The 14,322-nt window shown below is 44.5% G+C and overlaps 1 long non-coding RNA gene across 2 annotated transcripts; it reads left to right on the forward strand.

The window, feature by feature from the left end:
* The first annotated feature begins 2,771 nt into the window (after nt 1–2,771).
* Nucleotides 2,772–13,975, forward strand: LOC119088623. 2 transcript variants are annotated; one of them, XR_005092295.1, is made up of 4 exons: nt 2,772–2,867; nt 5,672–5,748; nt 7,247–7,399; nt 13,714–13,975. It is a non-coding gene; the product is annotated as an uncharacterized LOC119088623 (long non-coding RNA). The 2 variants fall into 2 exon arrangements; XR_005092294.1 differs by lacking the exon at nt 2,772–2,867 and having other exon boundaries at nt 5,105–5,748.
* Nucleotides 13,976–14,322: the final 347 nt, after the last annotated feature.

Consider the following 14,322-nt stretch of genomic DNA (forward strand, 5'->3'; position numbering starts at 1 on the left):
GACGACTCAGCGGTTAAGAGCACTGGCTCTTCTTCTGGAGGAACCGGGTTCAATTCCCAGAACCCACACACAGCTCACAACTGTCTGTAACCCCAACACCCTCATACAGATATACATGCAGGCAAAACACCAATGCACACAAATAAAAGTTTTTTAAAAGTTATATGGCTGTCAGGTTGATAAGGGATCAACTTGTGATAGTTAATACTGTCAACTTGAAAGAGACAAGCTCTGGGCATGTCAGCAGTAAGGGTCTTCTAGATTGAGTTGCTAAAGTAGGAGGACCCACCTGAAATATGGTGGCTGAGGGCCTAGACTGAACAAAAAGAAGAAAGGAAGCTGAGACCAGCATTCACATCTCGGCTTCCTGGTTGCAAATGTCATGTGAGCAGTTGCCTCCCATTCCTACTACATGCCTTCCCCACCTTTATGGACTGTATCCCTTCAAAATAGTAATTCTAATAACAATTAAGTAATTGTCATTATTTATATAATTATAAAAATTAAATTAATGTTTATATTATATATAATAAAATAAATATAAAATTAAATAAATTATACAAATAAATAAATACAAACAGCAATAAAAATAAAAACAAAATAATAGTTTCAAAATAATCCAAACAATACACCTGAAATAAGCCTTTCTTCCTGTAAATTGCCTCCCCTAAGGATCACAGCACCGAGAAAAGTATCTAATACAAATGCCAATCAGAATTGTAACTCTTGGGTCCCACTCATAGCCCTGGCTGTCCTGGAACTTCCTAGACCAGGCTGGCCTTGTCCACCTACCTCTGCTTCCCAAGTGCTGGGAAGTGCGGCCACTACACCTGTTACCCAGGGATGCACACCACTAAAATTTTTTTTTTTTTTTCAAATTTTTTTACTTTTTTTGAACACTACCACTCTCAACTCACAAATCACCGCCTCCCCCACTGATTAAACGGCCACACGCCCCACTAAAATCTTAAAAATAGAGCTACATTAAACAGGGCCAGTGAGAGAGTTTGTTTTTCTTTTCTTTTTTTAAATTTTGGTTTTTTGAAACGGGTTTCTCTGTGTAGCCTTGTCTGTCTGTCTTAGAATTCGCTCTGTAGACCAGGCTGGCCTCAAACTCAGAGATCCGCCTGCCTCTGCCTCCCCAGTGCTGGGATTAAAGGCGTGTGCCACCACCGCCCGGTTAATCTTGCTCCTTTTAAGCACATTTCAGATGGAGTAAATAGTGTGCACATGTATATTAAAACCCCTGCAACTGTACAAGGAAACGCAACAAGTTAAACAGGAAGTTAAGGTGGAAACACAAAGTTGACAGACACATAAAAGTCAAAGTCGCCTTCACAAACCAGACCTTACTGGCTATCTTAGAAGATTAACTTCATAACCAAGCAATTTTTGCAACATTTAAATAAAAGTTAATATTGCTAATACACAAAAGCACTGTAGATTTTTAAAATGTGAATACTTCAAATTTAAAAAACAGAAATTATAAGCCAGCAATTCACAAAGAACCAGTAAGCATATGGAAAACATTCAGTTTATACGTAGGTGACAGGATACGAATTTACACCAGAGCCTTTTAAAAAACTGACTAGTAATGGAATGAGGTGCTCACAGCATTCTCATATTCTTCTTGGAAAATGTACTTTAATAAAAACACTTCCAGGGAGACTGTTAACATTCAGAATCTCACAAATGTGTGCTCCCTTTGACCTAGCAACCTATCAAGCTTGTAGAAATGAAAAACTGTAAATATCTTAAATGTCCACTAACTAGGGATTCTTCAAACAATTAAAAGAGACAAACACCCATTTTAAATGTTTATAAGACCTAGAGAAACATGCACCAAACACCTCTTTGTGCATATCTGAAAGCTCTGCATTTACACAGACAGCAGGGAGGCAATACTCTCCTGCCCGTGGGTTGAGTTTCTTGCCCCTCCCAAGTGGATGGGACCACCCTAGGTAGCCCAGGCCCGCCTCCAGCTAACACTGATCCTACCTCCGCCTCCCTAATGCAGGGGTTACTCCATTTCATTGTTTTCCCCCTCCGTGGTTTTTGAGACAGTCTCGCTACCTAGCCCAGGCTGGATTCCTCACTGCAATCCTCCTGCCTCAACCACTCCCGACTTTTTTTTTTTTTTTTTTTTTTGCTTAAATATTTTGGATATAATTGTGTGCTTTTGGAAGGCTGCTAGCATAACAAACTGGAATTTTTTTAGTGCATTATTCTTCCGACGAGGCGATGGGAAGAACTATTAATCTGCAGAGGGAGGAGCGTCGCCGGGACCGTTCCCGGCGCAGGAAAGGTGAAGGGCTCCGAGCCCCGTCACCGGAAACACGCCCCCGCGCCGCGCCGGGGGATTGTGGGCCACGGGCGGAGGCCGTGGCCGCCGAGGGTGGGCGGGTAGCCTTCTGGGGAAGAGCGGTCCCGCGTCCCGCTCGAGGGAGCGCATCCTGCGCCGTGTTTGCGCGGAGGAGGTGTGAGGAGAGCGTGGGGACACACCGGGGACAGCCTTCCCGCTCCAGCGGCCCGGGCGGGCAGCGTGAACGCCCCTGCCAACGAGGCGGGAGGACACAGCGTGCCTAGAGCGGCCGCTTCAGCGACTGTGCGCGTGCGCAGAGCGGCCCGGCCAGGGCGCGCTTGGCGCCTGTCGGGGCCGGGTGTGTGTGCCGTGACCGAGTCAGGGCGGCGACCGGCGTGACCGCCCCGGGGCGTCCGCGTCCTCGCGCTGCGGGGCCGGGGCGAGGCGGGGTCAGGGCCTGCAGGCGGGCGGCCCCTGATGGGCCCGGAGCACCGCGGGGAGCGCTCCGGCCAGACCCCGGACTGCTGGGAAGCCAACTGGGCCAACCGAGCTCTGTGGGATGAAGGTGGATCACCAGCTCTGCGGGGGTTACCGTTCCAAACGGATGGGGTGGGCTTTGAGGCGTTAGTCCGACGTTTGAGTAGACATGCTGGTGGATCTGTTTTTGAGACGGGGCTTATTGCTGTGTAACCCAGGACACACACATGGACCTTGGCCTGCTGTCGACCTCGGTTTCTTGAGTGCACAATTACAGCTTTGTGCGGCCACGCCCGGCTGAAGTGAGATAGGGAGGCTTGGTTTGCGAATGCAGAATGCGGGGTGTTAACAGTCTGTGGCTTGTGGTGTTAGCTCAGTGACAGAGCTGTCTGTATCCAGGCTAAAGGCTCTGTGTTCAGTCCCCAACAGGGGAAAAAAAATTGAAGTAAAGCAACGAGATTATACTGTTTTCTTTGACTAAAAAATTTCATAGGGATTAATTAGTAAGTTTGACATAAAACTATATTGTTTATAGTTTCAGACAGCAGATAAGAATCACAAAGTTTGGGGAGAATAAAACTTCGGATGCCTGGAAGCCACATAAGACTTCAGGTCAGACATTTCCAGACTAACTAGTTAAATAATGAGCAAAGGAAAAAACAAAACAAACAAACAAAAAAACTAGGAGGATGCTCATTTATGAAATGCTTGAAGCTTATGTCCTCGTCTGGTTTAACATTAATTATATAACTGATGAAAACTTTATACTTAAATTATATTTACCCATTTAGCCATAATGAGAATTTTAAGATCTCTTATTTGTAGACATCAGAACCTTTAACTCCACCATTCTTGAATTTTTAATGAGAAAATGCAAAAGACAAGTTCTACCAGCTAGTGTGTATTTTAAGCCCAAGCCTTTTAATTTCAGATTGCGAGGTTTTGCGGAGTAGAGAGATGGCTCAGTGGTTAGGAGTGCTTCTTGCTCTTAGAACCAGTTTGGTTCCTGGCACCCACGTAGGGCAGCTCAAAACCACTGTAACACGAGTCCCAGGAAAGTCGCTCTCGGCTCAGACACACACACACACACAATTATTTTTAGATTATGAGGGCTACTTTTCTAAAATTGTTTAAAAAAATAATAATAGTAGTGTGTTTAGTTAGAAATGTTTGAAAGGATGAGTGAAATCACGCAGTGGGAGAAGGCCGTGCTGCTGAGCCTGACCCCCTGAGTTCAAGGCCCAGGTTCCGGGTGGTGGAGTAAGAGAAGCAGCTCCTGAAGTTTGTCCCCTCTGTCCACACCCTCATACACAATGACTAAGAAGTAGTGGGGAACAGAAATATGAGAAAGTGCTTGTAAGGAGAAATCATGAATCCCCCTGTCAGAGTTAACATCTATTAATATCTTAGTGTTATCCTGGTGTTTTTCTATCATATTTTTATTGATATGGAATCAGTAAATGACACATTTGATAGAGGAGCAGAAGGCAGCCTGTTTGGAGGCTAAGGTTTATGAGGGCCTCACTTGATTATCATTTGGATTATCATCAAATGAACATGCTTTACTTTTGGGGAAAAAAAAAATAAGCCCTAAAATATATTTTTTCCTTTTCAACCAGGAAAACCAAAGATACTGAAAAGAAAGGAATATACTATGAACATTGTTCATGTTAAATACTCCGTAGTTATGTCATAGATTTTAAAATAGTCCTTTGACACTTGTTTCTAGGCACATGTGTGTGTTCATCAGAGGACAGCTTTCAGGATTTGATTCCGTCCTTCCACCATGCACATTCTGGATATTGGATTTGGGTCACTTGTCAACTTGGTGGCAGACACCTGACCTGCTGAGCCACCTCACTAGCCAAAATTCTCAATTTAAAAAATGAATCAGCCTGAGACACTTAAACATGGGTTTGTTTCCTGTGAAAGCTGTCTAAACTGAGAAAATGCAAAGCCCTCAAGCCCCAAGAGTGGGGAAGAGACGGCAGTGGATGAGAGATGTTAAAATAGTCTTACTGGAAAAAAGAAAGGGGATCTAAGCAGAGTGCAAAGGTGTAGACAGATTTTTCTTTGGGCTACCAGCTCACAAATAATGACATGGAGACTTATTATTAATTATGAAAGCTCAGCCTAGCTTAGGCTTGTCCCACTGGCTCTTATAACTTAAAGTAACCCATTCATTTTAATCTACGTTCTGTTGTGTGGCTTGTTACCTCATCTCTCTGCGCTTCCCACACTGCATCCTCTGTGTCTGGCTGGTGACTCCACTCTTCTTCCCAGAGTTCTCTCTCTGCCCGGAAGTTCTGCCTATACCTCCTACCTAGCTATTGGCCACTCAGCTTTTTATTAACCCGTCCCAGCAGTATACCTTCACACAGTGTACAAATGTCCCACAACACACAGGGCTGTCAGAAGTAAAGAATTTAGGCTGGGTATGGTGGTATAGGCCTGTGTTCCCAAACTGCTCTGGAGGCTGAGCAGAAGAATGACAAATTCAAGACCAGTTGGGCAACTTAGATCCTGTGTAAAAATAAAATCTTAAAGGGCCATCAGCAGAGCACTTAACTATTATGTACAGGGCCATGTGTTAATTTCCCAGTACTTGAGAGTCGGGTGAGGGTAACAGCTTACACTTTACAACTGCAGAAAGGCTCATAAACTGGAGGTACCACATCAGTGGAAGGGTATAGAAGGGAAGACCAGGGTTTGATTGAAAGTCTGTACTTAGGTTTCTGGTTTCAAGACAGCCCCAGTTCTGTGAGAAAGAAGGTACATTTGGTGGGGATTTAAATTAGAAGACCCGGGTTTTACAACGGAAACAAAAGCTGATCAGATGGAAGTCGGATACTGACTGGTGAAACCAACCCTTCTCCTGCTTATTACTCTTAGGAACACTCAATAACCACCCAGAGCACAGCCAGAGAAGAATTTCCTCTACACAGAGGCCTCAGATTCCACACCTCAAGGTGACATTTTCGAGTACTTCAACATCATGACCTGGTCCCTGCATCCATCCATTTTGCACTGTCTTTGAGTAGTAAACTTAAGCCAGCTCATGCAGGCCCCTGCAAAGGCCTCGCGGCCCTCTGCAGGCCCTGCCTTCTGAAAACTAGACGAAGCCTCCTTGTCTCAGGGCTCAGAAATGACAGCCTCGAGATTACTAAATTCTTTCAGAGTCTCTCTTCCTTTTTCTGGGAAGACTAAATGTTCACTCTGCTGCATATAGTTGGACATCTACATTTCACTGTATGTGGTTTCATTTCCCACGCTCAACTCAGTCTGGAATGTTAAATTGAAAGTTCCAGAAATAAATGATTTGTAAGTTGTAAATTATGCACCATTCTGCACAGCATGGCAGAATCTCCTGCCTCCTGCCCCATCCTTCACAGGTCGTGAATCATCCCTTCATCCTGCACGTCCACGATCCAGATGCTGTTTTCCCTTAGCAACTAGCCATTTGCCTACCTCCCAGTCTCCCAATTATGGAAGCTACAATGTTTGCCATCTTAAAATTAGTGATCTTTTTGAGACAAGGATAGCCGAGGCTATCCTGGAACTTGCAATTCACTTGCCTCTGCCTCCTGAGTGCTGGAAGGTGCCATGCGCCTCCATTCCTGACCTTAAAGTCAACCTAGAACAAGTCACTGAAAGAATGAAGGGAGGCCTTCTTCAGGTTTGCCTCCATCTCTTTGTCTGTCTGGGTTATCATCAGCTGTTAAGGTGCTGTGAGTGCCTGTGTTTAAGATCTGCTTAGCAGTGGCCCCAGTGTTCATCAGTAGTGATTCTGACAATTAGAATATGGCAAAGAGAAGCCATGGCGTGCTTCCTTGAAGTGATAAGACAAAAACTCTTGACTTTGTAAGGAAAGAAAAACACTGTGTGCCCAAGTTACTAAAGTACAAGTCTTTTGTCTGAAATTGTAAAGGCTAGGCATGATGGTTCATGCAGGACAGCACAGTACTTGGTAAGTGGAGGCAGGAGGATCAGGAGTTGAAGGTCATCTTCCCTGCCCAGTTAGTTCCAGCCTGGGCTGTGCTAGGCCCTGTCTCAGAAAAACAAACAAACTGTAAAGAAGGAAATAGAGTTTTGTGCTACAAAATTGAGCTTGAATTCACTCTGAGTTGAACTTGTAGTCACCTTGAACTACCAAGGGATTGCCACAGCTCGTGACAAGTGCTAAGTCATCCCCCATTCGATCTTGTCATATCAGTGTTGTATCACCTCATACCACAAGACGGGTGAGTACAGTACAGTCCGTTATGTTATGAGAGACCAGTCTGTGGCCATACCGCCCTGAATGTACCTCATCTTGTCCGATCCCAGAAGCTAAGCAGGGCCAGGCCTGGTTAGCACTTGGACAGAGAGATCACAATTGCCTCACTTTTGTGGGGTTGCATGGAGTTGAACTTGCTTTATTTTATTATTGTTAATCTTACTGTGCCTAATGTGTGCTCTTTATCTTAGGTGTGTCTGATAGGAAGAACATAGTACCTGTGGTCTGGTCCTCAGGCATCAGTGAGGGAGGCAAACAGATCCCTGCCCCCAGATAGGTGGCGACCAGGAGTGCCAGCAGTGGAGACTTGTCCAGACTGTCCCCGGCAGTGATGCTTATTACAGGTAACATGAGTCAGTAAGAGAGGAAGGCCACCACCTAGATCCTGGGGACTAAGGCACTGCCATGTCTCAGAGAAAAAAGTCACAGGAGCCGTCTCTAAAGCCAGATCATTTGGGTAATCCTGCGGGGTCGTTCCGACGTTAGCACAGTTGGGGCTGTTCTGGTCGTGACTTGCCCGGGCCTCTTCCCTCAGTTCTGTCACTAGCAACTAAGTTTTCTTCACAGTTTTCAAGTTTCCAGAATCGGGAAGAGTGCTATTGTTTCACCACGCATGGTGGCCCGTTCCTGTACCCTGTGCTCAGGAGGCAGGAGATCTCTGAGTGTTGAAGCACTCAGCCTCACGGACCAAATCCTGAGTTCTCAGTGTCTCGGGTATGATCTGCCATTGTTCCTATTTTAAAGCTCACCTGATCAACCCTGATCTCTGCCCCTTGGTTCTGTCCTCTAGAGAACATGCCTAAACAATCATCATGCTGAAATCTAGTGAAGTTAAAGAACGCCTTCCAGTTCTGAGTGGCTTTGCTATGGGTTTCTCTGTCGTGGCCGCCAGGTGTCCCAGCGTAGTATGACTGAGGCTGGGCGCTTCAACAGTCAGAGTAGTGCCAACTGTCTCTCACTGGGGGGGGGGGGGCACTTAGTCCACAAGGTCAGCCTCAGTAATCTCAGTCTGGTACCAGGAGTATGATGGTTCTGGAATAGCCACCGGTCCCTATTCCACGATGAAAGCTTGGAAATGCTGGTTCTCCTGTTAGCAAAGAGTAGGCAGCCACGGCAGCCACGGCAGCGGCAGCGGCAGCAGGGCTTATCAACTTGGTGGCAAGAGGGAGGCCAAGCCAGCAAAAGGTGAGAGTGAACTCCCTTCTGAAATACCCTTTGGTCGGCAGTAGTGGCACATGCCTTTAATCCCAGCACTCGGGAGGCAGAGGCAGGCGGATCTCTGTGAGTTCGAGGCCAGCCTGGGCTACAGAGAAAGAGATCCAGGACAGGCACCAACAACACCAACATCAACAACACAGAAGAACCCTGTCTCGAAACAACAACAGGGAGAGCACTGAAATACCCTTTGTTTATCCAGGCTGCCACCTGAGGGTGCCACCCACAGTCTGGGCGGGTGGGCCTCACCTTATCGATTAGGATAGTTCGTCAGGTGAGGCTCCCTACTCAAGGGAGTAATGTGTAATTTGTGGCAAGTTGACTTAAAAACCAACCATAATAATGGGATATATAGCCCTATGTCGGAGACACAAAGACACCAATGAGTCAGTGCAATGCATAAAGACCATAGTCTCAGAGGGCAATATTTTAAATTACTTTGACTAAATTATTTACTGCCCACCTTCAGCAGAGTGAGCACATAAAAAGAAATAATAGTAGATAGTACTGTGAACACCATTGTGTGAACACAGAGTATGGCTTTGTGCCAGCCTAGTCTAGTATCTCAAAGGCTATATTAGGATATTAAAGGGAAGTACAGGCATTAGGCATTGATTAGATTATGAGCATCAATAAACATCTGTTATCTCAGCAGAAATGTCTATGAACACACTTTAGTGAGCAGTTTACTCTTAGTAGAGTTTTTCTGTATTTCACTTATCTGTGAGGAAGAGTGGTCCTGGGGCTGAATGCGTAAGTGCTCTGCCACCGAGCCGCGTGCCAGCCTAGAATTTTGTTTCTTATTTTCGGGTACAGAGTTACCTCATTTCATCTGGGAACTTCAGCCTTTTAAGTCTGAATATTTCTGCTGCTGTGTTAGTTGAATCTTGTGGACTGTGTGTGTGTGTGTGTGTGTGTGTGTGTGTGTGTGTGGTTATGTGTGTGTGTGTGTGTCTGTCGTGTGTGTGTGTGTGTGTGTGTGTGTGTGTGTGTGTGTATGTGTGTGTGTGTCTTCCAGCTACGTAGCAGCCATCTAGTTAGAGTTCTAGAGACTGCGTTGTATGTACTCAGAGATCATTTCTAATCTGATCACCTGATGGGACATTCCATTCCTCTTGTCACATGAGGTGCTATTCTAAACACATCACTGCCTGGGGCTTCCCTGGCCCAAGGCCACTAGGCCAAGTTTGAGCCAGTAAGATATAAGGGGGTGGGAGAGGTGACCCACTAAACCGCCTCCCCAGGCCCAGTGGTGGGTTTTTTTTTTTTCTTAAGAAACTATGAAGGTAGGAAAATATCTTTTAAAGTGCTGAAAGAAATAAAAACTCCAGCTCACTGTGGATTTCTACATGCAGCACAAAAATCCTGTAGGATTGAGGTGAAGTGAACATCCGGTGAGAATGGAAAGAGACTGTTGCCTAAGACATGCTCTGTAAATCGCTGAAGAAAGATTTAAACAAAGGAGAAACACCACTGTGAGGGGATGAACTAAGGTGGGGTCGGGGGAAAGCCACAGCAATGGCGAATGTTCGGTAATTCAGACAGTTCCCTCAAAAGCAAAACTCAGCAGTGTCTGATGGGGCTTTGATGCTTAGAGGCGTTCTATGCTCAGAAGGGTATATAGGGGATGAGGTCTTCACGCTCAGCTTACAGTGGTAATACATGCTTCTCAGTAGATAGTGAAAAGTTACCCTAGGGGATCCTCCAGCAACCACTAGAACTGGACAGAGGTATAGTAAAATCTCAAGAGATACAGTGAACACTAAGGCAAGATAAGAGAAACAGGATTGAGTGGCCTCAAACCAAAAACAAATGGTAAAATTGCTGGCCTTAGCCCAAATATGTAACAAGAATATTAAATTACCATGTAACTGACCCCAGTAACATATAACTGACTTCAGTGTACCAACTAAATAACCCATGACCATATGTGCTGTCTAATGAAAAGCATACTTCAAATATGACATAGAAATTAAATAGGAAAAGATGTCGTATGCAAACTCACATGAAAAGAATGTCAAACAGAGTAGACTTCAGAGAAAGTGACGGGGGAGAGTCCAGGCCTGCAGGTGTAGCTCGTGGCAAGGCTTACATTGTGTGTGTGTGTGTGAGGGCAAGTTCAGAAGGATAAAGGAATTTGTTCGTTAAGAATTATAATTGTTAGCTGAGTATGGTGTCTCATGCCATTAATCCCAACACTCGGGAGGTAGGGGCAGGCAGATCTCTGTGAATTTGAGGCCAGCCTGGTCTACATAGCAACTCCCAGGGCAGCCAGAGCTACATAATTGAAAGACCCTATCTCAAAAAACCAAAACAAGGAAAGGGGAAAAAAAGAATTCTGTTTTTGTGTGAGCAAAATGGCTCAAGGGGCTAAAGGGCCCTGCTGCCAAGCCTGACATCCTGAGTTCAATCCCCAGGACCTGCACAGTGGAAAGGAACCAATTCCTGAAAGTTGTTCTCGGATCTCCATTTGTGTACTGCGGCACACACCCACACCCATATACAAACAAACAAACAATAAATAAATGTGATTTAAAATTTAAAATTATGATTGTTTATACATTTAACAACAGAACTTCAGCTTTCACTTTAAGGAACCTGAAGGGTTGCATGTGGTGGAGCACATATGTACTCCAGCACTTGGGAGGTAGAGGCCAGCCTGGTTCTGCAGGCTCATGGCCAGCCCGGGTTACATGAGATCTGGGATGCACCAGCAACATACTCTCAAAGAAACAGAAGGGGGGAAGTAAAGAATACAAAAATGAGTAAAATAGAACAATGGAGAAAATATCCAAAAATACCTCCTGTGACAATAAAACTGGCAAACTTTTAGCAAGTCTGACAAAACCAAAGATTGATGACACAAGTTATCAGCATCCAGACTGGAAAGCAGGACATCTCTGTCCTCTGTCACATTCTCCACAGACAGTAGAAGAATACAAGAACATAATGACAGATTGTATAAATTTATAATTTTATGAGATAATATAATATGACCAGAACTGAATGAAGTCAACAAATTCCAAACTAAAGTAAAGAGGGCTGAATAGCGATGAAGAAGTTCAGGTGTCATCTCATTTTAGGAGGTCATTGTTACCATGAGACCCAAAGCAAAGGCATTACAAGAACACTGCAGGCCGTTGTCCCTTATAAGACAAGCAAAACCTCCAACGCACCATTAAGAAGTTGAATATTCATTCAGGCGTGCATATGTGTATGTACATGTGTATATATAACATATACACACATGTGCGCACATATGATACATCATGGCCAAGCAATGTTTGCTTCAGAAAGTATAAGACTGGCTTAATATTTGAAAGTCAATATAATCTGTTATTTTAACAGCCTAAAGAAGGAAGACCACATGAATATGTTGGCTGTCTTAGGGTTTCTATTGCTGTGAAGAGACATCATGACCACAACTCTTATAAAAGGAAACATTTAATTGGGGTGGCTTACTTACATTTCAGAGGTTCAGTCCATTATCACCATGGTGAGACATGGCAACATGCAGGCCAACCTGGTGCTGGAGAAATAGCTGAGATTCCTACATCTGGCAGGCAACAGGAAGTAGTCTGAGCATCACACTGAACAAAGCTTAACAAAAGAGACCTCAAAGCCCACCCCCACAGTGACACACTTCCTCCACAAAGCCAGACTACGTCAATAAAACTACACCTCCTAATAGTGTCACTCCGATTTTCTTTCAAACCAACACAGTTGGCTGATGTAGAACATTTCTAAAAATCAAATGTTCATGAAAAATAAATTTCACCAAACTAGGAGTTAAAGGATCTTTCATCAGCAAGATAAAGGACCTAGTCAAAACCTACAGCTTTTGCAAAGGCTGAATGCTTCCCCAAGACTGTACCTCCATTAAGACTATGACTAAGGGCAGACTGTGCACTCTCACTATACCTGTTCAGTGAAGTACAGGAAGTCTTAGCCAGTGGAGGCAGGAAAAGTCGGGAGGGAGGGAGTAATATAGATTGGAACAAAACCCAAGCATAAAAACTCTCGCATATGTGGAAACGATACTTTCTGCCCATACAGAAAACCCAAGGAATCTGTTAGAACAAATCTAGAACTGGTGGGTTAAAGAACATAACTCTCAACACAAAACATCAGCTGTTCTGGGGAGGTGACTCTGATAAAGTCACTGCCATGCAGGCGTGAGCACCTAGATTTGACTGCCAGCACACACATAAAATGCCAAACATGGTGGCATGCATCCCAGAGCTGGAGAGATGGAGACAGCGGGACCCCTAGAGCTCAGTAGCCAGGCGGTCTGACTGCATCAGTGAGCCCCAGATTCACTGATAGACCCTGTCCAAAAAAAAAAAAAAACCAAGGTGGATGAGAGTTGGTTCAACAGTTAAGAACATTGATGCTCTTACAGAGGACCTGGGTTCAGTTCCCACATGGCAGCTCACAACTATCTGATTCTAGTTACTGAGGATCTGATGCTCTCCTCTGACCTCTACAGGAACCAGGCACACATGTGGTGCACAATACACAAAATAAAGCCAAAGATTTCTTGTTAATAAAAGTGAAACCCAGTGTGGTGGGACATACTTTTAATCTCAGCACACAGGAGACAGAAGCAAGCAGATCTCTGTGAGCTCAAGACCAACCTGGCCTACATAGAGTGTTCCAGGCCAGCGAAGGCTACATAACAAGACCCTACCTCCAAATATGTATATAGTGGAAATGATAGAGGAAGACCTCTGGCTTCCACATACAGGCACATGCACCTTGAAGACACATGAACATGTATACACCACATAAACACACAAATACTTTATATACTAATAGTGGATTGAAAACTAAAATGTAAAATATTTGCACCAGCTCCCCCAAAAGCTAACTATTTAGGTAAAAAAAAATTATCTACAAAAGCTCATTGCTCTGAAGTGTCATGCTATGGAATGTCTTTCCGTATGCTGTGAATATGTGTTGCTCTGACTGGTTGATAAATAGAGTTGCATTTGTCTATGGCAGGGCAGGATGGAGCCAGGTGGAAAATCCAAGTGAGACAGTGAGAGGAAAAAGGAGAGTCGGGGGAGACGCCAAACCGCCATTCAAGGAGCAACATGTGATGGGACGCAGGTAAAGCCACAGAACACGTGGTGATACATAGATTAATTTAAGATGAAAGCGCTAGCTAGCAAGAAGCCTGCCATAGGCCATGCGGTTTGTAATTAGTATTAAGCCTCTGAGTGATTATTTTATAAGTGGCTGTGGGACGGTGGGTGAGAGAGATTTGTCCCTACCACAGGCCGAGTGGGACACAGGAAATCTTTCACTACATTTGGTGTACCAACTTGGGGCTTTTGAATTTCCATAAGGCCTAAAAGAGTTTAAAAGGGGCTTCTAAACACGCAACAATGAAGCAAAAACCAGCTTCCTTCTTGTGTCTCTCATGCGGACCATGGAACAGAGATGCCGCAGCATTCAGGCTTGAGCACAGCATGGCAGATTCCCACCTCAGTACACAGAGCTGTCTCCAAGCTGCACAGCATGCTGCATGGTGAATTTAGCTTTTACTCATACAGACAAAAAAGGTTTGTGGGCCAGCTGCACACTGCCTGGTGGCAGCATGGACCGCAGAGTTGGTGGAGTAAGCCTGACTCTCTTGGTTACCTCTGCCATGTTGGGAAGCCAAAAGGGGCAGAGTCAGCAGCCAAGGCTGCCATGTTGGTCCTAGCCACACAGCTTAGCAGTTTAAAATCTCTCCTGGTCAGAAAAGGATTATAGAGTCACAATAAGGCAGATTCAGATGGAATAAAACTTTAAATGCTTTACAGTGTGTGTAAAAAATATACATAGGCTTGGAAGAGAGAAAAATGAATATAGTTATATAAAGAAATAAATAGTTTTAAAAAATAAAGTCTTTAAAGAGACAATAAGAATTATATAAAAGTTAAGCCACAGAAGGATGGAAATTACACAAAGAATCTGGATACTGCAGATTATCATATTGTCTTTGGGATTGTTAACTGCAGAGAGACATTTGATTGTAAAGGCTGCTAAGTTAAATTTACACACA

The sequence above is a fragment of the Peromyscus leucopus genome, chromosome 10, assembly GCF_004664715.2.
Source record: "Peromyscus leucopus breed LL Stock chromosome 10, UCI_PerLeu_2.1, whole genome shotgun sequence".
In the NCBI taxonomy this organism is placed as follows: Eukaryota; Metazoa; Chordata; class Mammalia; order Rodentia; family Cricetidae; genus Peromyscus; species Peromyscus leucopus.